Source organism: Somniosus microcephalus, chromosome 10 (genome assembly GCF_052327205.1).
Source record: "Somniosus microcephalus isolate GS21.2 chromosome 10, FLI_Smic_1.0, whole genome shotgun sequence".
Classification (NCBI taxonomy): Eukaryota; Metazoa; Chordata; class Chondrichthyes; order Squaliformes; family Somniosidae; genus Somniosus; species Somniosus microcephalus.
This window is the reverse complement of record NC_140996.1, coordinates 238517532-238543148: the sequence shown is the minus strand read 5'-3', so window position 1 is coordinate 238543148 and position 25617 is coordinate 238517532. Positions and strand designations below refer to the sequence as shown.

Genomic DNA, 25617 nt, shown 5'->3' with positions numbered 1-25617 from the left:
GTGGTGTAGAGAACTTGCGTCAAGAGACTGCGTTCCCAGGAGAGGCCTGGGCTTTTTAGCTTTGGATGGATGTGTCTGAGAGCTGAGCTTCGAGAAGGATATAAGATTAAGGATGTAGAGAAAGTTAACCTGGAATATTACTTAAAATTATCTGTGGGTGGAGAAGAGGGGACATTGGTTCAGACTGGTAACACAGAGTGATCAACAGGTGGAATAAATGTCCAGGTAACGGACTCGAGACAAACCCTGGAATCATTGAAGAAACAATTGGGAGGCTACAGTTAATAATAATCAACTTTATTGTCATTGTTAGTGCACCAGTGCAGTACAACGAAATGTAGGCTTGCGGCTCCCGAGAGTGTAAATTTAGATTAAGACATTTAAACATTCAACATTCATTTGGCTTGTAATACATTAACATAAACATAAACATAATAAAGTGCATTGGCAGATGTGCAGGCTTTAGAGTTTATTTGTGGAGTTCAGTAGGATGACAGCCCTGGGAAAGAAGCTGTTCCTAAATCTGGTCGTACGGGTGCGAATGCATCTGTAGCGTCTCCCAGATGGCAGGAGGGCGAACAGACTGTGGCTGGGGTGGGTAGGGTCTTTGATGATGGTCCGTGACCTCCGTAAACAGCGTCTCTGGTATATGTGCTCTATGGTCGGTAGCCGGGTGCCAGTAATGCGTTGGGCAGTTTTGACTACCCGCTGCAGGGCTTTCCGGTCATAGTAGCTACAGCTGCCATACCATACTGTGATACAGTTCATCAGGATGCTCTCTATTGTGCAGCGGTAAAAGTTAGAGAGGATCAGGGGTGACAGGTTACATCACTTCAGCCTCCTTAGGAAATATAGGCGCTGCTGGGCCTTCTTCACCAGAGAGGAGGTATTGAGGGACCAGGAGAGGTCTTCCGTGATGTGGACTCCGAGGAACTTAAAGCTGTCCACCCTTTCCACCACAGCCCCATGGATGTGGATGGGGGGGTGACTTCCGCCTTTAGACTCCCTGAAGTCCACAATGATTTCTTTGGTTTTCTTGATGTTAAGGGCCAGGTTGTTATCGGCGCACCACTTCACGAGATGCTGGACCTCCTCCCTGTAGGCTGACTCATCGTTGTTGGTGATCTGGCCTACTACCGTGGTATCATCCGCAAACTTGATGATGGTGTTGGAACCATGAACAGCCACACAGTCATGGGTGAAGAGGGAGTAGAGGAGGGGGCTCAGCACACATCCTTGTGGGGCCCCCGTGTTCAGGGTCGGGGTGGGGGGGGGGGAGGTGTGGTTACCTAATTTGACAGACTGGGGTCTGTTTGTTAGGAAGTCCAGGGTCCAGTTGCAGAGGGAAGTGTTCAGGCCAAGAGTGTGGAGTTTGGTGGCCAGCTTGTTGGGGACGATAGTGTTGAATGCTGAGCTGTAGTCTGTGAACAGCATTCTGATGTAGGTCTCTTTACCATCTAAGTGATTCAGTGCAGAGTGTAGAGCAGTTGTGATTGCATCCTCCGTTGATCTGTTTGCACGATAGGCAAACTGGTGTTGGTCAAGAGAGGCGGGAACACTGGCTTTGATGTGAACCAGGACCAGTCTCTCGAAACACTTCATTATGATGGGTGTGAGTGCGACAGGTCGATAGTCGTTCAGGCACGTCACAGCCGTTTGCTTTGGCACAGGAATAATGGTAGCGGTCTTGAAGCATGTAGGGACTACTGCCTGGGCCAATAACAGATTGAAGATGGTGGTGAAGACATCAGCCAGCTGATCAGCACATTCCTTGAGTACCCGTCCAGGGATGCTATCTGGTCCAGCAGCCTTTTGTGTGTTCACTCTGCGTAGAACACCCCTTACGTCGGAGGTCGACAGAGTGGGGGGAATGTTAGGATCCGGCTGTATGGAACAGTTATGATGGGCCGAATGGCCTTTCTCATGATCCTGTTGCCAGCGGTCTTTGTGCACACTTTGCTCCGACACTGAGTCACCTTGGGCCCCCGACTGTACTCTCCCAAGGTGGGATACAGAACGCCATTGCCCCGAATTCCATTCCTGCCCGCTCAGCTTTAACCTGTGACCCCTAGGATTTGGAGCCTGCACTGCTGTGATGACTTTGCCCTGATGGGGCAAGGTCGCCTCCGACTGAGGGAGTGCTGCACTGTCAGAGGGGCAGTACTGAGGGAGCGCAGCACTGTCGGAGGGGCAGTACTGAGGGAGCGCCGCACTGTCGGAGGGGCAGTACTGAGGGAGTGCCGCACTGTCGGAGGGGCAGCACTGAGGGAGCGCCGCACTGTCGGAGGGGCAGTACTGAGGGAGCGCCGCACTGTCGGAGGGGCAGTACTGAGGGAGTGCCGCACTGTCGGAGGGGCAGCACTGAGGGAGCGCCGCACTGTCAGAGGGGTAGTACTGAGTGAGCGCCGCACTGTCGGAGGGGCAGTACTGAGGGAGCGCCGCACTGTCGGAGGGACAGTACTGAGGGAGCGCCGCACTGTCGGAGGGGTGGTACTGAGGGTTTGCTGCACTGTCGGAGGGGCAGTACTGAGGGAGCGCCGCACTGTCGGAGGGGCAGTACTGAGGGAGCGCCGCACTGTCGGAGGGGCAGTACTGAGGGAGCGCCGCACTGTCGGAGGGGCAGTCCTGAGGGAGTGCCGCACTGTCGGAGGGACAGTACTGAGGGAGCGCCGCACTGTCGGAGGGGTGGTACTGAGGGTTTGCTGCACTGTCAGAGGGGCAGTACTGAGGGAGCGCCGCACTGTCGGAGGGGCAGTACTGAGGGAGTGCCGCACTGTCGGAGGGGCAGCACTGAGGGAGCGCCGCACTGTCAGAGGGGTAGTACTGAGTGAGCGCCGCACTGTCGGAGGGGCAGTACTGAGGGAGCGCCGCACTGTCGGAGGGGCAGTCCTGAGGGAGTGCCGCACTGTCGGAGGGACAGTACTGAGGGAGCGCCGCACTGTCGGAGGGGTGGTACTGAGGGTTTGCTGCACTGTCGGAGGGGCAGTACTGAGGGAGCGCCGCACTGTCGGAGGGGCAGTACTGAGGGAGCGCCGCACTGTCGGAGGGGCAGTACTGAGGGAGCGCCGCACTGTCGGAGGGGCAGTACTGAGGGAGTGCCGCACTGTCGGAGGGGCAGCACTGAGGGAGCGCCGCACTGTCGGAGGGGCAGTACTGAGGGAGCGCCGCACTGTCGGAGGGGCAGTACTGAGGGAGTGCCGCACTGTCGGAGGGGCAGTACTGAGGGAGCGCCGCACTGTCGGAGGGGCAGTACTGAGGGAGTGCCGCACTGTCGGAGGGGCAGCACTGAGGGAGCGCCGCACTGTCGGAGGGGTGGTACTGAGGGTTTGCTGCACTGTCGGAGGGGCAGTACTGAGGGAGTGCTGCACTGTCGGAGGGACAGTACTGAGGGAGCGCTGCACTGTCGGAGGGGCAGTACTGAGGGAGCGCCACACTGTTGGAGGGGCAGTACTGAGAGAGGCGGCTCACCACCAACTTTTCAAGGGCAATTAGGGATGGGCCTTGCCAGCACACCTACCTCCCATGAATGAAAAAGAACAGTTTGACGGCAGGGCAGGGGCCGCGAGGGAAGATAACCTCCCCTCATCCTCCATCGCGTTTGTTGTGTATGTACCTTTAAGAGAAGAACTGATGCTATACTGCAGTACCGGCTGTGACCACCCCTGTATATAAAGCCATAGCAGGCTTCTGTATTTCAGTCTTAAGTTACCCTCTGTTCAGTAAATACCTGTTATTATTGTTCTCCTGCAGTCCGTGTATTATTTATACTCGGACACTACATTGGCGACGAACAGGTTCGAATTCAGCTGCAGTACTGCATCACCTCACGGGGATCTTTCCCTGAGAAGAAGCTTCTTGGAGATCGAAGTCAGAACAACGGGCGTCGACCGCGGGCAACCGCCCAAGGATCCATCGGAGTTCGGAGAGTTGCAGGAGAGGCTGTGGAGAGCTGGGCTTGGCTCCCCAGTCAAGGTGTTCCAGCAAATCGTGCTGGTAGCAGGTAGTGCGCTGATCCTTCCGGACTGCGGCGGGTTCGGGCTCGATCGAGCGGCTCTGCAAAGGAGCCGTGCAGCGTCGTCAGGAGGAAAAGAGAGAGAGAGAGAGGGTGGAGCGCACAGGGCGCGGTCGGTGCTCAAGAACTGGGCAGTGTAGCGAAAATAAAACAAGGGGAAGGAAAAGTGAGACGCGCCGAAGCCGTGGGTCGCCGCCATTAACCTGCAGAACGCTAGGAGCAGCGTGGCAGCAAGGGGAAGAAGGAAAAGCACGGGAGGCGCCATTTTAATTCATTGGTGAAGAAGAAAAAGCGCGGGAGGCGCCATTTAAAATCACCCAAGATGCCGAAAAGTGGCAGTATCACTGCTTTTGATAACGAGGTAGAAGACTGGACCACGTATGTGGAAAGAATTGAAGTGTACTGCAAGGCAAATGAGGTGGCCGATGGAAAGAAGGCGTCGGTATTATTAAATTTGATGGGCGCGAGAACATACGGCCTATTGCGGAATTTAATTACCCCAGCTAAACCAATGGAGAAAAGTTTTGAGGAGATTGTTAATATCTTACAGGAACACCTAAACCCTACACCGCTGCTGATAGCAGAAAGATTCAAGTTCCATAAAAGAAACCAGCACAAAGATGAGAGCAATGCTGACTATCTTACGGAACTATGCAAGTTATCGAAGCACTGCCAGTTCAGAGCAGGACTGGCAGACACCTTGCGGGATAAGTTTGTCTGCGGGCTCCAGAGTGAAGGAACCCAGAAACGACTACTTTCGGAAAAGGACCTGACGCTAGAACAGGCTTTCAGCGTGGCAGTATCCTACGAAGCAGCAGCACGGGGAGCTGCGGAAATACAACAGAAAGCACAGGAATACAGCACTAACGAAATGGCGTATGGAGCAGAAAAGTGCTATCGTTGCGGCAGAACAACCCATGATCAGAAGGACTGCTGGTTTAAGGACAAAGTATGCAGGCAATGTGGGAAAATGGGACACATAGCAAGAGTCTGCAGGTCGGGAAAGAAAACCAACACTACAAGAACTACTAAGGAAAAGTACAAGAAAATAAAGAAATTGACAGACAGTAGTTCGGAAGATCAGGAGAGTGATAAGGACTCCGGGAGCAGGAGACTAAGTTGTCTAAAGTTACACAACGTGATCGCAAAGGAGGATCACCGAACCATTTGGGTCACCCTCATGATAGCAGGGTCCCCAGTAAAGATGGAATTGGACACAGGATCAGCCCTAACTGTCATGAATTGACGAGACTATGAGCGGCTATTCTCACACATACCCTTGAAGGACACGTCCATTGTATTGAAGACATACACGGGGCAAAAAGTCTACCCCAGAGGAAAAATAAGGGTGCCAGTTGAATACAACGGCAAGGAAACACAGAAACTGTATCTATATATACTACCAGATGGAGGACCACCATTATTGGGACGTGAATGGATCCGAAAAATACAATTAGATTGGCATTCCATTCAGGCGCTAACTGTGACTGATAAAAAGGATGATGACGTCACACCTGGACGACTGTCAAAAATTCTAACTACGCGAAAGAGGTGTTCCAACAAGGACTTGGGACTCTAAAAGGAGTAATGGCAATGATAAAAATCGAAGATAACGCAAACCCAAAATTTTTTCAGGCCAGACCGGTACCTTACGCGATCCACCCAGCCGTCGAAGCAGAGCTGGAGAGTCTGGAGCATTCGGGTGTGCTGTCCAAGGTGGACTGGAGCGAGTGGGCCACACCCATCGTTCCTGTAATGAAGAAATCATTGAGCAGCACGCCTGGGGAACCGAAGAAGGTTCGCATCTGTGGGGACTTCAAGGTAACTGTGAACCCAGTCCTGCACACAGTACAATATCCACTTCCACGGATAGAAGATATTTTCACCTCACTATCTGGAGGGAAACGCTTTACGAAGATTGATCTGGCCCAAGCGTATCTACAAATGGAGGTGGAAGAAGCATCTAGGAAATACCTCACGATAAACACTCACAAAGGCCTTTGCCAGTACAATCGACTGGTATTCGGGGTAGCATCAGCCCCGGCTATTTGGCAGAGGGCGATGGAACAAGTCCTGCAAGGGATCCCGGGGACCCAGTCGGAGCAGGTGCTCACGAGATTACAGGAATATGGGCTACGAGCCAACCACCCCAAATGCGAGTTCTTCAGGAGACAAATCTCGTATTGTGGCCACATGATTGATGAGGAAGGGTTGCATAAGTCGCCGGACAAGATTGAGGCTGTAGTCAAGGCTCCAGCACCGGAAAATGTGTCGCAACTGAGGTCGTTCCTCGGGTTGGTGAACTACTACCATAAGTTCTTGCCGAATTTATCTACAATTCTGCACCCACTGAACGCCCTACTGCAAACTGGAGTAACATGGAAATGGAGTGATGAGTGTAAGCGTGCCTTTCAGAAATGTAAATGCCTAATCACTTCAAAAGAAGTATTGGCCCACTACAATCCAACACTACCGATTCGGTTAGCATGTGATGCGTCTCCCTACGGCATCGGAGCGGTGCTGTCACACAAATTCCTTGACTGTTCAGAGAGGCCAATAGCCTTTGCGTCGCGCTCGTTAACCTCAGCCGAGCGTAACTACGCCCAGATTGACAGGGAGGCCCTCAGCCTGGTGTGGGGGGTGAAGAAGTTCAATCACTATCTGCACGGGCAGAAATTCACCCTACTGACTGATCATCAGCCCCTGGTCTCCATTTTTAACCCAAAGAAGGGTGTTCCGGTGATGACGGCGCAACAGCTGCAAAGATGGTCACTTTTTCTCGGGGCACATCAGTACGACATAGAGTACAAGAGTACGAAACAGCATGGAAACGCTGATGGGCTGTCGCGCCTACCGTTGCCTACGGTAGAGGAAGCACCTGCAGTGGACCCTGTTGAGATATTCCATGCGACCATAGTCGAACGTCTACCTGTTACAAACTCAAGTATAGAGAAGGAAACCCGAAATGACCCGACACACTCTCGGGTCTATGATTTGACGGTGAAGGGATGGCCAGCACATGGCGACTCACTGTTGCCAGCATTCTCGCCAAGGAGAGAACAGCTGTCAGTGTGCTGGGGGACCTTGATGTGTGGATCCCGAGTGGTAATTCCACCCAAGTTGAGAGATAGAGTGCTCAATGAGCTTCATGAGGGTCATCTGGGAGGGGTAAAAATGAAGAGCCTAGCCAGGGCGTTTGTGTGGTGGCCAGGAATCGATAAAGAAATCGAGGATATGACCAAGAGATGCACAGGATGTCAGAAGGTCCAAAACGCTCCACCACAGGCCCCGCTACATCCATGGGAGTGGCCCTCATCTACATGGCAATGGGTACACATTGATTTTGCTGGTCCATTTATGGACTCAATGTTCCTAATCGTTGTGGACGCCCATTCGAAATGGCCAGAGGTCAGCAAAATGTCCTCCACCACCACGGAGAAAACTATTGCAGTCCTACGGACCATCTTCGCCAGGAATGGCTTGCCAGAACAGATTTGCTCCGACAATGGGCCACAGTTTGTGTCCGAGGATTTCCGGAGGTTTCTGAGGAATAATGGGATGAAACATTACACATCTGCCCCATATCATCCAGCCACAAATGGATTGGCTGAGAGGTTTGTGCAGACCTTTAAAAAGGCCATCAAGGCAATGCATAATGACGACATACCACTACAACACAAGGTGGATAATTTCTTGTTTGCTTACCGGAATGCGACACATGCAGTCACCAACCAAGCTCCAGCCATAATGTTCTTCAACCGAAGGCTAAGATGTCGCCTGGATTTGCTCAAACCAAACATAAGATGAGATGTTGAGGATAAGCAATTCCAGCACATAAATGAGAAGCCAACCAGGAGCTTCAAGATAGGGCAACCATCTTGGCCCGCGACTACCGAACAGAAAAATGGCAGCCTGGAATGATCTGCACACAGCAGGGACCACTAATGTACACAATGGACGTTGGAGAGAGCATCATGAGATGCCATGCTGACCAGATTCTAGAGTCACAAGAACAAGCCAAACCCATACCACGAGCAGGTGCACCTGGTAATCAACCCGAAGTACAGATTGCGTCTACCTCAGAAGCAGTGGTATTGGAAGCTGACGAACCAACCAATGACAATGAGCCAGAATCAACTCCGCCGCAAGAACAGGATACTCGAGAAAGGCGCTATCCAGTCAGGATCAGGAAGCCTCCTCAAAGACTGAACTTATAAATGATTATTTCAGTTGATGTATATAGTACAGAGAAAATTGTAATTGTAATTAGTTATTATTTAGTTGTTAAATGAATGTTATGTACTGTTTATCTAAAAGGGGAGGAATTGTTGTGTATGTACCTTTTAAGAGAAGAACTGATTCTATACTGCAGTACCGGCAGTGACCACCCCTGTATATAAAGCCATAGCAGGCTTCTGTACTTCAGTCTTAAGTTACCCTCTGTTCAGTTTGCACAGCATTGCTGGCTGTGCAGCTGCAAGCACGAGCAGAGGGAGCAGCCAGACTTTGGAGAGTGGACTAAAGTGGTGGTCCCCTGGCCAGGCAGAGGAGGAGAACGCTGGACCACCACCACCACCTCCACCTCCACCATCATCAAAGCAGCTGGGGTGCCCGGAGAGAGAGGACAGAGGAGGAGAAGGAGAAAGGAGGCCTGCAATAACATCAACCAGGGGAGAGGCCTTTCCTATCACTGCCCCCCCAAATTGGCCTCCACTTCAGGAGGAGAGAGGGGAGAGAAACCACCATCAACCAACACCAACTGTTCGGGAGGAGGGAGGAATATCATCTTCAAAATATCTATAGGTGGGTGTTATTTGGGGCACTCTCCCAAAGACTTTGTATTTTAGGTGGGGGGAGAAAAGAAGAAACAAGGCCGGAACATCAAGGGGTGGCTGTGTGTGTTTGTGTGGATCTTGCCAAAACTAGGCCACACACACCACTAATAAGCATCCCTTCCAGTGCCTGACCTGGGCCAGCTGGAGCTGCCGAGGTTAAGTGGTTAATTCCATTAATTACATCGTTAAGACCTGGTGCAGGACTGAGCCTGGGCAACTCCAGCTTTCCCAGGTGAAGACATCTTCTCCCCCTGCCAGAAGACCACCACCATCAAAGACTTTTAAATCCCATCGGAGAGTGCACCCCTGCCAACACCCACCCACCATCCTGAGTGGCGACCCTGCCTTTGCGGCTTCCCTCCTTCCCACCCCCCCTCTCTCTCTCTCTTTGTCTCTCTCTGCCTCTTTTTCTAAGGCACCTCTGTTTACTTTATTAATTAATTGCCTATTGAACAGAGGGGAGAAGGCCCCTCTCCCAATCTCAGGCAATAAGGGGAGAGGTGTGCCTTCATTTTAAACAGCTCCCTCTGCTCGGTAGAGAACCAAAAAAAAAATACCTGAGGCCATTTCCATCTTCAGGCCTGTGACTTGGGGTGAGTGTAGCCCTTTATAATACCGCCCCAGAATGGCGACTGCATCTTCGCCGGTGACGGGGCCAGCCAAGACGTATGCAGGAGTGGCAGCCACAGCCACAGCTGCTCCCGCTGCTTCTGCTGCCCCGTCACCTTTTAGGCTGATGACAAAAAAGCTTGGGGTGAAGAGCTACACTCACCCCACTATGACTATTGAGGCCTGCGTTAAAGCCATGGCTGGGGTTGTCGGCCCCTCAGCCATTGTAGCGGCCTCAAAAATGTATGGGAAGGCTGTGTTCTTCCTGGGGTCGGAGCAGGCGGTGTCCCTGGCTGTCACCAAGGGGCTCACCGTGGGCGGGACCTTCCTGCCGGTGGACCCCCTCGAGGCCACCGCGCAGAGGGTGGTTATTTCGAACGTCCCGCCCTATGTTCCTGGTGAGCTCCTCCTTCCCCATCTATGTCAACTTGGGGAGGTGAGGTCGGGGATCACACCCATCCCGCTCGGCTTCCGGGAGGCCAGCCTTCGCCATGTCTTCTCCTTCCGGCGCCAGCTGTTCATCCAGCTGGCGCGGGAGGAGGACACTGACGAGGCATTCGTCGTCCACCACGAGGGGACCGCCTATCGCGTCTTCTGGACGTCGGACGGTGTGCGGTGCCACGCCTGCAAGGAGGTGGGGCACATCCGGAAAAACTGCCCCGCCTCCAAGGCCGCCGGATCATCTCGTGCGGCCGAGGCTGGCGCCGCCGACGCTCCTCCCACCGGATCTGCCCGCGCGTCGGGAACGTCTGATGCGCGGTCGACGTCGGGGGTCGATGCCACCAAGGCCTCCGGCGGGGGGGGGGAGCGTGTCCGGCCGGAAAGAAGGCGCGGCGGAAAAATAAACACCTTGGGGCAGGTCCCCCCGTGGATGGCCAGCCCTTGCCCCTTACACCCGCACTCCTCGCGGAGTTAATCGAGGCAGACGCGAGCGGGAGGGGCCTCGAACCCGAGCCTGTGGCCGCAACCGCCGCAGCGGTAACGCCGATACCTGCGGCCGGGCTTGGGCCCGAGGAACCCGACAAACCTGCTCCGCCGGAGGGAGCTGAGGAGGAGGCCTTTGCAGACATGGAGGTCTCCCTCGCTCCCTCCGTGCTAAAAAGAAGGCGCGACCCCCTGGAAGAGGAGGAGGACCGGGAGGAGGAAGGTCCCTCCGAGCAGGGGGAGTCGTCGCCCACCGCGGGTGCTGCGCCCCCCCCCCGCTGTCGTCATCACCAGCGATCGGCAGGGGTCGCCTGTCCCTCGGGAGGCTGAGGCAGATGTGTCTGTCTGGCGCGTGCCTCCCGGGGATAGGGACGAGACCCTGCCTGTGGGGGGGGGTCGCAGAACCACCCGCGGCGGTAATTGAAATTGACCTATCGGTGCCATTACCCCTCGCCGGGTCGGGCGGCCTGGGGTCTGGGTCGGGTGAGCTCGAGGATATTGAGCTCACCCATTGTGACCCGGACATCTCCCAGGGGATGCTCGTCCTGGTAGAGCTTTTAATTCAAAACCCCCCATCCGCTGGGTCGCAGGTTGGTGGCGGGGAGGAGGATGGCCCCCTGGCTGCGTCTCTGGTGCCGAACGTACTGGAGGAGCTGGGAATTGTTCTCTCCCCGGTTTCTCCGGTCGTTCCGGTGTCTGAGGCGGAGGGGGGCTCTGAACCGCTGCCGTCTTCTGGCCCAGCACCCCTAGAGGAGCCCAGGGAGAAATCCTTTGCCACCGATCCTAGGGGTGGGATCCGGGCGGAGGTGGGGCTGGCTGTCGCGGCCGAGCCGTTCGCTTCGCACTGCGCGGCGGACGGGTCGGCCGCTGGTGACGACCTCCTGGAAGAGGATGGGGACTCGGTGATGGGCACGGAGGACGATTCGGACTCCAGCGCCGATGAGGCGATGGATGACCTCGTGCCCCTTGCCGAGTCTCCCCTCATTCCCGTAAGGGAACTCCGGGATTTTATGGCCACGTGCCTGGGCCAGCGCAATAAGGTCCGGCTGGCCCTCAACAGGTGGTCGGAGCTGGCGCTGCTCATCGATTCCGTCCGCGCCGCCGTTAAGATCATGGGCGCGGACAAGGGTGTGAACCCGCTCGAGCTGCGTCGGCTCACAACGTTTCTCACTGGGCTGCTGAGGAAGTGGCGGCTGACCAGCGGCTGCGCTTCCTCCCCCCGTTAGGTGTAGGTAGAGGTTGCACTATGCTTCTGACATGAAGATAACCATAGCCAGCCTCAACATCAACGGCAGCAGGGAGGCGCGCCGCAGATTCAATAACTTCTCGGTCCTTCGGGACGGGAAGTATGCGGTGTGCTTCCTGCAAGAAACCCACACCGTTCCGGGAGACGAAGCCACGTGGCTCCTGGAGTGGCAAGGAGGGGTCAGCATGAGTCACCTCTCCAACAATTCCAGCGGTGTGGCTATCTTGCTGGCCCCGCATTTTCAGCCGGAGATCTTGGGGGTCAAGGAGCACGTGCCGGGCCGCTTGCTCCAGGTCACTGTTCGCCTGGGGGGTGTGCCGCTCCATCTAGTGAACGTGTACGTCCCTCAGACCAGTGCGCAGCAAGTGCGCTTCTTCGAAGAAGTGTCCGCTCTCTTGGGCTCCATCGACGTGGGCGAGTGCGTCATCCTCGGGGGGGATTTTAACTGCACCCTCGAGGCGAGGGACCGTTCGGGTCCCCCGCGAAGCCCGGCGGCGATAGAGAAGTTGAGGGACCTGGTTGGGTCCTTCGACTTGGTGGACGTCTGGCGAAATCTTCACCCCGACTCCAGCGCCTTCACTAGCGTGAGGTCTGGGGGAGGAAGGTCCAGAATCGACCGCCTCTACATTTCCCGGGCGTACGTCTCCTGCGTTCCGGCAGCTTCCATGCGGCCGGTGCCGTGCACGGACCACCACCTGGTGTGGGCGGAGCTCGCTCCGCTGCACGCGCGGGGGGGGTCCGTGTACTGGCATTTTAACAACCTGCTGCTGGAGGACGCACGGTTCCGGGATTCGTTTCGTCGGATCTGGGCCGACTGGAGAAGGAAGCAGGGGGGCTTCCCCTCCTTGAGGCTATGGTGGGATGTGGGCAAGGCTCACATCCGTCTCTTCTGTCAGGAGTACGCAAAGGGGTCGACCAAGAGGCGGGAGGCCCAGGTCGGGCAGTTGGAGAAGGAGGTGCTCGACCTGGAGTCCCGTCTTGGTCAGGTCGTCGAGGACCCGGCCCTGCGGAAGGTGTACGAAGAGAAGAAGGGCGCGCTGAAGGACCTGCAGCTCATCGGGTCCTGAGGCGCGTACGTGAGGTCGCAGATCCAGCTCCTGCGGGACCTGGACCGCGGCTCCCCCTTCTACTCGCTGGAAAAAAGACGGGGGGTCCGTAAGCAGCTCTTGGGGCTGCTGGCCGACGACGGATCTCTGGTCTCGGATCCGGAGGGAATCAGTGCAGAGACCCGTGCCTATTACGGGGCTCTGTTCTCTCCGGATCCCTCCAGCGAGGATGCGCGCAGAGTTTTGTGGGAGGACCTGCCGAAGGTCGGCCCGGAGGGCGCCGAAAAATTGGACGCTCTGCTAAGCCTGGCGGAGCTGACCGGCGCCCTCCGCCAGCTCTCTAGGGGAAAGTCCCCGGGGCTGGACGGGCTGACCGTGGAGTTCCACAGGGCATTCTGGGATGTCTTGGGGGGCGACTACGCGCGGGTCCTGGGGGAAAGTTTGGTGACCGGGGAGATGCCCCTCTCTTGGCGCAGGGCGGTCATTGTCCTGCTGCATAAGAAGGGCGATCTCCGCCTCCTTAAGAACTGGCGCCCGGTCTCCCTCCTCAGCACGGACTATAAAATCTTTGCCAGGGCCATGTCTGCTCGCCTTGGCACCGTGCTGGCCCACATGATCCACCCCGACCAGTCCTACACGGTCCCGGGCCGGACCATCCACGATAACATCCATCTGGTCCGGGACCTGGTCCACCACTCCCAGAGGGCTGGTCTGTCGGTCGCCTTCCTTTCCCTGGATCAGGAGAAGGCGTTCGACAGGGTGGATCACGAGTATCTCTTCGGGACTCTGCGCACATTCGGGTTCGGGACGCATTTCATCGCCCGGATCTGACTTCTGTACGCCGCCGCGGAGTGTCTGATTAAAGTTAACGGGTCCTTGACGGCGCCCCTTCGCTTCGGGAGGGGGGGGTGTCAGGGATGCCCCATGTCCGGTCAGTTATATGCCATTTGCGTGGAGCCTTTCCTGCGCCTTTTGCGGAAGAGGTTGACGGGACTGGCTCTGCAAGGGCCGGGCGTGGAGGTGGTCCTCTCGGCTTACGCCGATGATGTGCTCCTCACCGTCACGGATCCCGCTGATTTGCGGAGGATGCGGGAATGCCAGCAGATTTACTCGGACGCATCCTCCGCCAAGATCAACTGGGAGAAATGTTCCGGACTCCTGGTGGGTCAGTGGCGGGTGGACTCCCTGCCGGAGGAGTTCAGGCCTTTCGCCTGGAGCACCACGCACCTCCTCTATTTGGGAGTCTACCTTAGCCCTGCCGAGGACGCCTGGCCAGCGAACTGGCAAGAGCTGGAGGCCAAAGTCACCGCTCGCCTAGGACGCTGGACAGGACTGCTCCGAGTGTTGTCCTACAGGGGTCGAGCGCTGGTCATAAACCAGCTGGTGGCCGCCATGTTGTGGTACCGGTTGGTCACTTTGATCCCTCCCCCTGCGTTTGTCGCCAAGATTCAGAAGAAGCTCATCGACTTCTTCTGGGACAAAAGGAAGCACTGGGTCTCTGCCGTGGTTCTGTGTCTCCCGCTTAGGGAGGGCGGTCAGGCGCTAGTGTGCCTTCGCACCCAGGCTGCGACTTTCCATCTTCAGACGCTGCAGAGATACCTGTACGTCGAGAATCCTCCGAGATGGTGTGCGCTGGCGACGTTTTTCTTCCGCCAGCTGCACGGCCTCAATTACGACACGCAGCTCCTGTTTGCGAAAGTGGGCAGCAGGCGTGCCGGCCTGCGGGAGCTGCCTGTCTTCTACCAGGAACTACTATGGGTTTGGAACTACGTCGCTTCCAGGCGGAGCTCTCCCCTGTCAGGAGCGGTGGCTCTCCTTCGGGAGCCGCTGCTCAGGAATCCGCACCTCCACGAACACGGGTTCGGGCGGCTGGCGGAGGGTAGGGCTGTGGCTGGCAAGGTGACCAGAGTCGGGGACCTGCTCGATGGCGGAGGAGCGGGCTGGATGGCGCTGGAGGAGCTGGCGCGGCGCCTGTCCTGGGCCAACGTCCGGCTCGCGGTCGAAACCATCGAATCGGTAAAAGCGGCACTGGGCCCCGACTCCACTAGGTGTATCGAGGCGACTCAAGCACGTGGGACGATCCCGTCCGAGCTTACCCCCGTTCGGACGGAATTCCTCATCGGCGCCCGGCCCCGAAACTCCCCTCGGGAACCGGCGCCTCACAACTTGAGCCGTCTCGAGGAAATACCCTCCGTGCCTTTTCATTCCGCGCGGAGGGGTTTCCTGTACGGGCTGCTCCTGCACACTCTCCACTTTGCCATCTTCGTCTACCGTCCGGACACGCCTTGGCGTGGCGTCTTGCCGACCGGCGGTGGTGGAGGTCCCCAATGGAGGGCTCTCTATGCGGGAGTCCTCCCTTGTTCCATCGGGGACTTGGCCTGGAGGGTGTTGCACGGAGCGGTCCCGTGCAATAAGGTTTTAAGTAGGTTCACGGACTCCCAGGCTGCCTGCATTTTTTGCGGCCTGGAGGAGTCCGTGTTTCACATTTATATGGATTGTGAGAGGTTGCAGCCCCTCTTTCACTACTTGAAGGGGCTGCTCCTCGATTTTTGGTTGCACTTCAGTCCCACGCTCTTGATCTACGGTCACCCGGTGCGGAGGGGAGCGGACAGGTTGGAGGACCTCCTTGTGGGCCTGCTCCTGGGCCTGGCTAAAAGAGCCATCAATTGGTCCAGGCAGCGGGCGGTCGAGGGGGTCGTCCAGCCGGATTGCCTGCCTCTCTTCCGCGGCCATGTTCGCGCCCGGGTGGCCCTGGAGATGGAGCACGCGGTGTCCGCCGGTGTGCTTGAGTTTTTCCGCGACCGGTGGGCGCCGCGGGGACTGGAGTGCATCATCAACACGAAAAACCAAATTTTAATTTGATTTGTTAAGCTTTAGTTGAACTTTTGTTTATTTACAGTTGAATTGTTTTTTTTTGGGTCCAAATAAAAGAGTACCCTCTGTTCAGTAAATACCTGTTATTATTGTTCTCCTGCAGTCCGTGTATTATTTATACTCGGACACTACAGCGTTTCTGGGCTGAATGTCCGCTCATTGCGGACTTTATGAACTAAACGAGAGTCTCCAACCGTGTCTCTCTCGCTGGTTCTCAGTCAGCGAGCTGCAGTGTTGTGCAGTCTGTCCTGGAACAGGCTCCCACTTTCTCCGTCTATTGACCAGAGCCCAATGAGCTTTACAAGTGATGGACTCATTGTATTCCGCCTGTCAAACAGTGGAAGCCCTGTGTGAGAATCTGGCCGCAGTCCACCCCTCTCCTCCCTCTCTCTCTCTCTCTTCCCTCTCTCTCTCTCTCCTCCCTCTCTTTCCTCCCTCCCTCTCCTCCCTCTCTCTCTCACTCATTCTCTCTCTTCTCCCTCTCTCTCCTCCCTCTCATTCTCTCTCTCATCCTCCCTCCCTCTCTCATTCTCTCTCTCTCTCCTCCTCCCTCTCTCTCTCTGTCTCTCTCTCTCTCATTCTCTTTCTCCCCCCTATCTCTCTCTCTTCCAGCTATTTATTCCCACAGTGGGTTTTCTAAAACTAATGCTCCTCTTCTTTTGCGGAAATGTTAAAAATGAAGTCAACCTTTGACCGGTTTATGTGATGGCCCCCCGAGGGGTGGATGAACTCGGACTGACAGGAGACTCACTCAGCCTGTGAGTGCAGAGAGCGGGCGGTGCTGGAGCGCCGAATGTGGACAGGGCGATAGCTCAGGACAGGTGAGCAGGGCTGGGCATCTCAGGGCACCTTTACACCGGGCTTCTGGTGGCACATCGGAACTGAACTGAAAGTTAAACCATCATGGCTCGGTACTGTTATAATAACTTGAATTTCTATCAAACCTTAACCCTCTCTCTCTGTCTTTGTGTGTTTAACCCTCTCTCTCTGTCTCTGTGTGTTTAACCCTCTCTCTCTGTCTCTGTGTGTTTAACCCTCTCTCTGTCTCTGTGTGTTTAACCCTCTCTCTCTGTCTCTGTGTTTAACCCTCTCTCTGTCTCTGTGTGTTTAACCCTCTCTCTCTGTCTCTGTGTGTTTAACCCTCTCTCTGTCTCTGTGTGTTTAACCCTCTCTCTCTCTGTCTCTGTGTGTTTAACCCTCTCTCTCTGTCTCTGTGTGTTTAACCCTCTCTCTCTGTCTCTGTGTGTTTAACCCTCTCTCTCTGTCTCTGTGTGTTTAACCCTCTCTGTCTCTGTGTGTTTAACCCTCTGTCTCTGTGTGTTTCACCCTCTCTCTCTGTCTCTGTGTGTTTAACCCTTGTGATGAAATATATGCCTTCATCAGCCCCTGTGTTTTACCTGCTTTGTATTGTGTGTACCGCCCCCTTTTTCCTATTGTGTGTATTGGCTACACCCCTGTCTTTTGTCATATAAAGGTCCCAAGAGCTGTATGAGTCATTCTATCAGACGAACCCGATGTGGAAAGACCTGCAATGTTCTTAGTGATTAAAAGCCTTCAGTTGAATCCTTTAAACTCCTTGTCTTTGAGTTATTGATGGCACATCAATTTTAATCACTAAAACACCAAGATGGATCGACTCCTGAAACCAGAGCGCTTGGATCTGGACCCCCATGCCTCAGACGCAGCCGCACAGTTCGGACACTGGTTCCAATGCTTCGAATTTATCATCGCAAACTCATCCACCACCATAGCAGCCGCAAACACCACCGGAGACGTGAAACTGGGAATCCTGCGAATCTGGGTGAGCCATCGGGTCTCCCCTCTCATCCAAGATGCCACCAGCTACGGGGATGCCTGCACCATTCTGAAGGCCCACTACGTGCGGCCAATAAACGAGGTGTACGCCAGGCATCTTCTGACTACTCGCACGCAGCGGCATGGTGAGTCACTAGAGGACTTCATGCTAAGCCTAAAAGTACTGGGCAGAGACTGTAACTGTAAGGTCGTGTCTGCCATCGTGTAAACGGAGGAGCTGATCCGAGACTCCTTTATTGCGGGCCTCAGTTCAAATTACATTCGGCAGAAACTGTTTGAAAAGGAGGGACTGGACATAAAACAGGCTATGGGTATAGCACGATCGCTGGATATGGCCCAGAGGAACTCTGAATCCTGTTCCTCAGGCCACGCGGCCCACTCCGCCTCGTGGGGGCCGCCATCTTGGAAGCCATCTTCACCTCCCAGGTCTCAGGCCAGCCCAGCACCATCGGAGCCCCAGCCCCCACCCAGGAGCCCCACTACTGCCGCGATGCATCGGGGCCCGAAATGCTACTTCTGCGGCCAGGACAAACACTCCAGGCATCTGTGCCCAGCGAAGGGCACCACCTGTTTTAAATGCGGGAAAAAAGGATATTTCAGCAAAGTCTGCAGAGGTAACCCAGCCTCCAACTCCACCACCGCCGTGGGGGCGGCCATCTTGGACGCCATCTTGTCCACCCTCATGGAGTCCACCATCTTGCCCCGACTACACGGACCTCCAGGACCCACTAGTGGCCTCGATCACAGTGGATCAATCCAGGCCGCATCCGTTGTCTGAATCAATGATGGACATAGAGGTAAACGGGAACAAGGTTAAATGCTTGATTGACTGCGGGAGCACTGAAAGCTTTATTCATCCTAACCTGGTAAACCGACTTTCACTAACGATAGTCCCCACACAGGGCAAAATCGCCATGGCTGATAAGACGTATACCTCAAAAATTACAGGTTTCTGCGCGGTTATGTTGTCGGTAAAAGGCGCTGATTACAGAGATTTTAAACTATTGATAATGCCAGATCTCTGTGTGAGCGTGATCTTGGGTCTGGACTTCCAGTGCCACCACCAAAGTATCACGCTTACCTACGGTGGGTCCCAGCCGCCCCTCACAGTGTGCAGTCTGGCTACCCTGAAGGTCAGGCCGCCATCTCTGTTCGCCAACCTCGCACCCAACTGTCGACCCATAGCGACCAAGAGTAGGCGGTACAGCTGGGAGGACAGACGGTTCATTGCGTCGGAAGTAGAAAGACTCAAGCGGGAGGGTATCATCGATGCAGTACCAGCCCGTGGCGCGCCCAGGTAGTAGTAGTTAAGGGTAGTGAAAAGAAGCGGATGGTGATAGATTATAGCCAGACGGTTAATCTATACACCCAGCTAGACGCCTACCCTCTGCCCCGCATAGCGGATATGGTTAACCAAATTGCGCAATACCGGGTGTTTTCCACCATCGACCTAAAATCGGCATACCACCAGCTCCCCATTAGGCCGGAGGACCATCCATACACCGCCTTCGAGGCGAACGGACGCCTCTACCACTTCCTCGGAGTCCCCTTTGGGGTAACGAATGGGGTCTCGGTCTTCCAGCGGGAGATGGACCGCATGGTCGATGAGAACCAGTTAACAGCCACCTATCCATACCTAGACAACGTCACCATCTGCGGCCACGACCAGCAAGACCACGACTCGAACCTCGCGAGATTTCTGAAAACCGCCCTCAGACTCAATCTCACCTACAACGAGGATAAGTGTGTCTTTAGCACCACGCGCCTCTGTATCCTGGGCTGCGTGGTGGAAAACGGGGAAATCGGTCCGGACCCCGACCGATTGCGCCCCCTACAGGAGCTACCCCTACCAAACACTCCCAAGGCCCTGAAAAGGTGCCTGGGGTTTTTCTCCTATTATGCCCAATGGGTCCCCAATTATTCCGACAAGGCCCGTCCCCTCCTGAAATCAACGTCCTTCCCGCTCACGGCCGAGGCCCACGCCACCTTCAACAGCATTAAACACGACATTGAGAAGGCCGCGCTGCAGGCAGTGGACGAAAACATCCCTTTCCAGGTCGAAAGCGATGCGTCCGACTTCGCTTTAGCAGCCACCCTCAACCAGGATGGGCGGCCCGTAGCCTTTTTCTCAAGAACCCTCCAAGGGCCCGAGATCAGGCACTCCTCGGTAGAGAAGGAGGCCCAGGCCATAGTGGAGGCAGTGCGGCACTGGAGGCACTACCTAGCCGGCAAACGCTTCACCCTGCTTACCGACCAGCGGTCGGTAGCCTTCATGTTTAACAACAAACGGAGGGGGAAGACCAAGAACGACAAAATTCTCAGGTGGCGGATCGAACTCTCCACGTTTGAGTACGACATAATATATAGGCCAGGGGCCCTCAACGAATCCCCCGATGCCCTATCACGAGGGATGTGTGCCAGCATCCAGGGGGACAGGCTACAGGGCCTCCACAATGGCCTCTGCCACCCGGGGGTCACCCGGCTATTTCACTTTATAAAATCCCGTAACCTCCCCTATTCTATCGAGGAGGTCCGGTCGATGACCAGGGACTGCCGCACCTGTGCGGAATGCAAGCCCCATTTTTTCAGGCCCGACCGAGCCCATCTGATCAAAGCTACACGGCCATTCGAGCGCCTGAGCTTAGATTTCAAGGGACCACTCCCCTCCACCGACCGCAATGTGTACTTTCTCAACATTGTGGATGAGTACTCCCGCTTCCCATTCGCCTACCCCTGCCCAGACATGACCAGTGCCACAGTCATCAAGTGCCTCGGCAACCTGTTTTGCACGTTCGGCATGCCTAACTACATCCACACTGAGAGGGGGGCGTCGTTCATGAGCGACGAACTGCGCCAATACCTGCTGTCGAAGGGGATAGCCACGAGTCGGACCACTAGTTATAACCCCCGGGGTAATGGGCAAGTGGAGAGGGAGAACGCGACAGTGTGGAAGGCGGTCACCTTAGCACTAAGGTCTAAAGGCCTCCCCACCTCCCGCTGGCAAGAGGTCCTCCCAGACGTACTCCACTCGATAAGGTCGCTACTGTGTACTGCTACTAACGCCACTCCTCATGAGAAGATGTTTGTTTTTCCCCGCAAATCAACCTCAGGAGTGTCCCTACCCTCGTGGCTCTACACCCCAGGGACAGTCCTATTACAGAAGCATGTGAGGGGCCACAAAATGGATCCCCTCGTGGAGGCAGTACACCTACTCCACGCAAACCCACAGTACGCGTACGTCAAGCATGCCGACGGGCGTGAGGACACCGTGTCCATAAAGGACCTCGCCTCGGCAGGAAGCGACGACGACCCATCACCACCACCCCCAGAAGAACCTCCACCATCCCCAGGCTCACCACCCCCAGAAGTACCTGCAACACCCCCAACACATGGGTGTATTGATTTCTTTGTGGGTTCAATGATGAGACATTTATGAAAGAGAATGAGTTTTAATCTAAAGTCTGTTCAACTCTTTATAACAGCATTTACAGGAGACATTATGCTAGTGATGCATCTAGAATGAAACTGAAACTAAACTGAACTGCTTGTCTCTCACATGACCTCTGCTGGTCAGGCATAAGTAATCAATACATGCAACTATGCTAGTAAGGCATGATAATCAAACAGGCAAATAACATCACTATTTGCTGATATCATTACATCTCCCTTTCTTAAAACAAAAGTATTTTACTTTTAACTAACAACATGTTTTCTTTGTATTAATCTGCATTTTAACTGTAACACTTAATGAACTTACATTAACATTATCATTATCAAGGTTTTTTAACCTTGCTTTGTGTGTTCACATGAAATATGTAAATGCACTAGAACTTGAAGAAAGAATAAGATAACATTACTTCCTTCTATAACAATAGTCCTTAAATTTGCTCAATGAGTCTCTCAGGAGGCTTCACGTGTCTTGAGGATTTTCTGATTGATTGTCCTTGAATCTGAGTTGTTGCCTCAGATGATGTGTTCTCAGCTGTGTGATCAGGTTGTTCAACAGTATCAGTCTCTTGACCTGCTGTGGCTGGTCCCATGAGAAGATCTCGACGATTTCTTCTCAGAACAGGACCCTCATCTGTCTGAATGGTGTATGATCTTGGTTGAACTTCACTCAGGACAGTTCCTGTGATAAAAATGATAACTTCCGGGAAGTTATGTCATCACTTCCTGTGAACTATGAACTATGAACTGTGTACATACCTCACTTCCTGTCATATGTCACTTCCTGTTGGACTGGTATAAATACTGGTCTGTTCAGTATTGTAAGAGGCTTCTACCAGAGGCATGGTAAAGACCTCTCTTGTGTATATAGTGTGTTTATAAGTTACTTAAAGCTTACTTTAAAGTTACTTGATGGTAAGTCTCCTTTTTCTTGCATCAATTTAAGTAACTTAAATTTACACTGACAAATACTAGACCTTCAGACAAACTCGGAAGTTAAGGATCCAGGGAACCACCCATCATGGAGAAAATCCTTAGACCTATTCGTCTGGACTTGGACCCGAATACACCAGCAGCTGGCAGGGTATGGAAGCATTGGTATCGTACTTTTGAGAATTTTCTGGATGAATGTAAAGCGGATGCTCCTGCTAAATTGAAGATACTTGTCAATTATGTGACCCCAAAAGTGTTCGAATATGTTGATGAATGGGATAATTACGAAGAGGTGATTCGGGCACTTAAGAAACTGTATGCGAAGACCCCAAATGAGGTCTATGCTAGACATCTACTGGCCACAGCCTGACAAGGGCCAGGGGAATCAATTGACGAATTCCTGCAAGAACTTCGCAGGCTCAGCGTAGATTGTAACTTTCAGGCAGCCTCAGCTGAGCTGTACCGCCAAGAAATGATTCGTGATGCTTTCATCTGCGGGATTGCCTCTCCATTTATACGCCAGCGTCTACTAGAAAGTAAAACACTTGAGCTACAAAAAGCTTTTGACCTAGCTTGTTCACTGGATTTGGCAAAGAGAAATGCAGACCTCTATCAGCTGCCCAGATCTCGATCTGCTGCTGTAGCTGCAACCAGACAATTCAAGCGGTCTCAGGTGAACCCTATCATGGGGGAATCTAATTCTGATAATTCTGATGAAGAAGAGGAGGACGACCCCACTTTAGCAGCCTCTTGGCAATCTAGGAAGGAATGCTTCTTTTGTGGAGATGCTTTTCACCCTAGGAAAACCTGCCCTGCTCGCAATGCAATCTGCAGTTATTGCGGGAAAAAAGGACACTTTGCTAAAGTTTGCCTATCAAGGGCCTCTACGAGGGCCAATCCAGCTAAGGCCTACCGAACTGCCCCAATTAGGGCCTATCAAGATGCTCCAGCTAGGACCTATCAAGCTTCCTCTCGAGCTCTCTCCCGAAGAAGCACACCGAGAGTTTTAGCCACTCTCTGTGCAACGACACCAATTACAGCTGCTTGCCCACAGAACCTGTCTCATGCAGCCACAAAAATTTCAATTAAAGGGCATACCTTAGATGCCTTAATTGACTCAGGAAGTACTGATAGTTTCATTAAGGAACAGATTGTTGCGAAATTGAAACTACATGTCTTCCCATCGGACCAGGCAATTGCGATGGCCCAGTCATCACTTAATACCAGAATCTCCGGCTTTTGTGTTGTTGATATGACACTTCATGGTCGTATGTATCCCTCCACCCGACTTTCGGTGCTCAAGGACTTATGTAGTGACCTCCTCTTAGGGCTGGACTTCCAAAAACAGCATAAGAAACTCACCATTGAGTTTGGTGGATCCAAACCCGGACTTACTATTTCTAATATACCGTCTAAATTACCATTTTGTGCATTATCAGCAGCTTCACTTGATGAACCCTCATTATTTGCCAGTATTCCGCCTCAATGCCAACCGATAATAACGAAATCGCGGCGCTTTAATCAGGAAGACCAATCTTTTATTGCGGCTGAAATCTCTCGACTTCTAGCAGAGGATATCATTGAACCATGTTCGTCGCCCTGGCGGGCTCAAGTCGTCATTGTCAAGAACCCTCTAAAACCTCACAAACAGCGACTATGCATCGATTATTCACAAACCATCAATCAATATACCGACTTGGACGCCTACCCATTGCCACGCATTGATGATATGGTTAATAAACTGGCCGAATACAAAGTGTTCTCAACTTACGATTTAAAAAGTGCCTATCATCAGTTACCCTTGAAGGTCTCAGATAAGCAGTACACAGCCTTTGAGGCTAATGGACGGCTGTACCAATTTCGTCGCCTCCCATTCGGGGTTACTAATGGAGTGGCTGTCTTCCAACGGGCAATGGATGGCCTGGTTAAGCAGGAAAACCTAAGGGACACTTTTCCCTATCTTGATAACATTACCATTGCAGGTCACGATCAACAGGAACACGACTCCAACCTCCAAAAATTTCGGGATGCCCTCCATCGCCGTAATTTGACCCTGAATGAATCCAAATCTGTTGAGTCGCAACCGACCATCAACATCCTTGGCTACTGCGTAGGCAATGGTATCATTAAGCCAGACCCAGAAAGACTTCGCCCGCTCCAAGAGCTCCCGTCACCTAAGAATCCGGCTTCTTTACGTCGGGCTCTCGGTCTGTTTGCATACTACGCTAAATGGATTCCTCATTTTTCGGACAAAATCCAACCCTTGCTGCATGCTAGATCATTTCCACTGGGAACAACGGCTGTTGCAGCCTTTAACCTTCTCAAAAAACAGTTGGAGAAAGCGGCTCTTCACTCCATTGATGAGAATCTCCCTTTCGTGGTTGAATGTGATGCCTCGGAGGTGGCGATCTCGGCTACTCTGAATCAGGAAGGTCGTCCTGTAGCATTTATGTCCAGGACCTTACAAGGTGCCGAGCTACATTATCCTCCGGTTGAGAAAGAAGCCACAGCCATCATAGAGGCAGTACGGAAGTGGAACCATTTTCTAGCTCGCCAGCACTTTACATTGATCACGGACCAACGATCAGTCGCCTTCATGCTCGATAATCGAAAACGAACCAAAATTAAGAATAATAAAATACAACTTTGGAGGATGGAACTGGCCTCTTTTGGTTATACCATTCTCTATCGGCCTGGCAAGGAGAATGTGGCCCCGGACACCCTCACACGGGCATTCTGCTCCACTATGTCATCCTCCACTCTCATGGATGTCCACAATGGTTTGTGTCATCCTGGCGTTACGCGCATGCTACATTTCGTACGATCACGGAATCTCCCTTTTTCCACTGGAGATGTAAAGAAAATATGCTCAGAATGCCGGCTTTGTGCGGAATTAAAACCTCAGTTCTTCCGCCCCTCAGCTGGTATACTCATACATGCAACCCAACCGATGCAACGACTTAGCATTGATTTTAAGGGCCCAGTGCCCTCTTCAACTCGGAACACATATTTGCTCACCATGATCGACGAATATTCACGTTTTCCGTTTGCCTTCCCCTGCTCCAATATGCTGGCGTCCACAGTAATCTGCTGCCTTGAGCAGGTATTTTCTCTCTGTGGCATGCCGGCTTATATTCACTCAGATCGGGGTCCATCCTTTATGTCAAGGGAACTCAAGGACTACCTCTCAGAACGGGGAATTGCTACAAGCAAAACAACACCATACCATCCCATCAGAAATGGGCAGGTAGAGAGGTATAACGGTATCATCTGGAATTCCGTACGTCTCGCTTTAAGATCTCGGGGCCTACCAGACCAGCAATGGGAAACAGTGCTTCCGGATGCATTGCACTCTATCCGGTCCCTGCTTTCTACAGCCACAAATACTATACCTCATGAGCGGTTCTTTGGATTCCAGCATCGCTCATCTCATGGGACATCACTCCCGTCATGGCTAACTACTCCTGGACCTGTATTACTCCGAAGATACGTTCGGACGTCTAAAAATGACCCTCTTGTAGACGAGGTCGAACTAACCGATGCCAACCCCACCTATGCAAACATACGATATTCCGACGGCCGAGAATCTACCGTATCATTACGGGATCTGGCTCCCTGCCCACCAGGACCTAGTGGGACATCGGGTGATGGCATTTCACCAGGAAACTCTTGGGCCCTATCGGGTACCCCTCTCCAGGATCCTGATCGGACACCAACTAGCTTGGTGCCGGTAGAACCCCGTGCTCAAGGTTGCGACCCTCCCAGTACCGCGCATGAAAGTACTGATCCGCCACAGACCAGCTCTGCACCTCCCTCTGAACAGAGGCAGTCCGACTTTGAACCTATTGGGGCTCGTACTCGAAGCCATGATCTCCC

At 53.6% G+C, this 25617-nt stretch overlaps 1 protein-coding gene across 1 annotated transcript in view; it reads left to right on the top strand.

The window, feature by feature from the left end:
- The first annotated feature begins 15700 nt into the window (after positions 1-15700).
- Positions 15701-25617, top strand: part of LOC147112208 (tripartite motif-containing protein 2-like) — a 320620-nt gene continuing 310703 nt past the window's right edge. The window contains exon 1 of the mRNA XM_085999868.1: positions 15701-16367. The gene's annotated coding sequence lies outside the window, so the exon portion shown is untranslated. The remainder of the gene's footprint in view (positions 16368-25617) is intronic.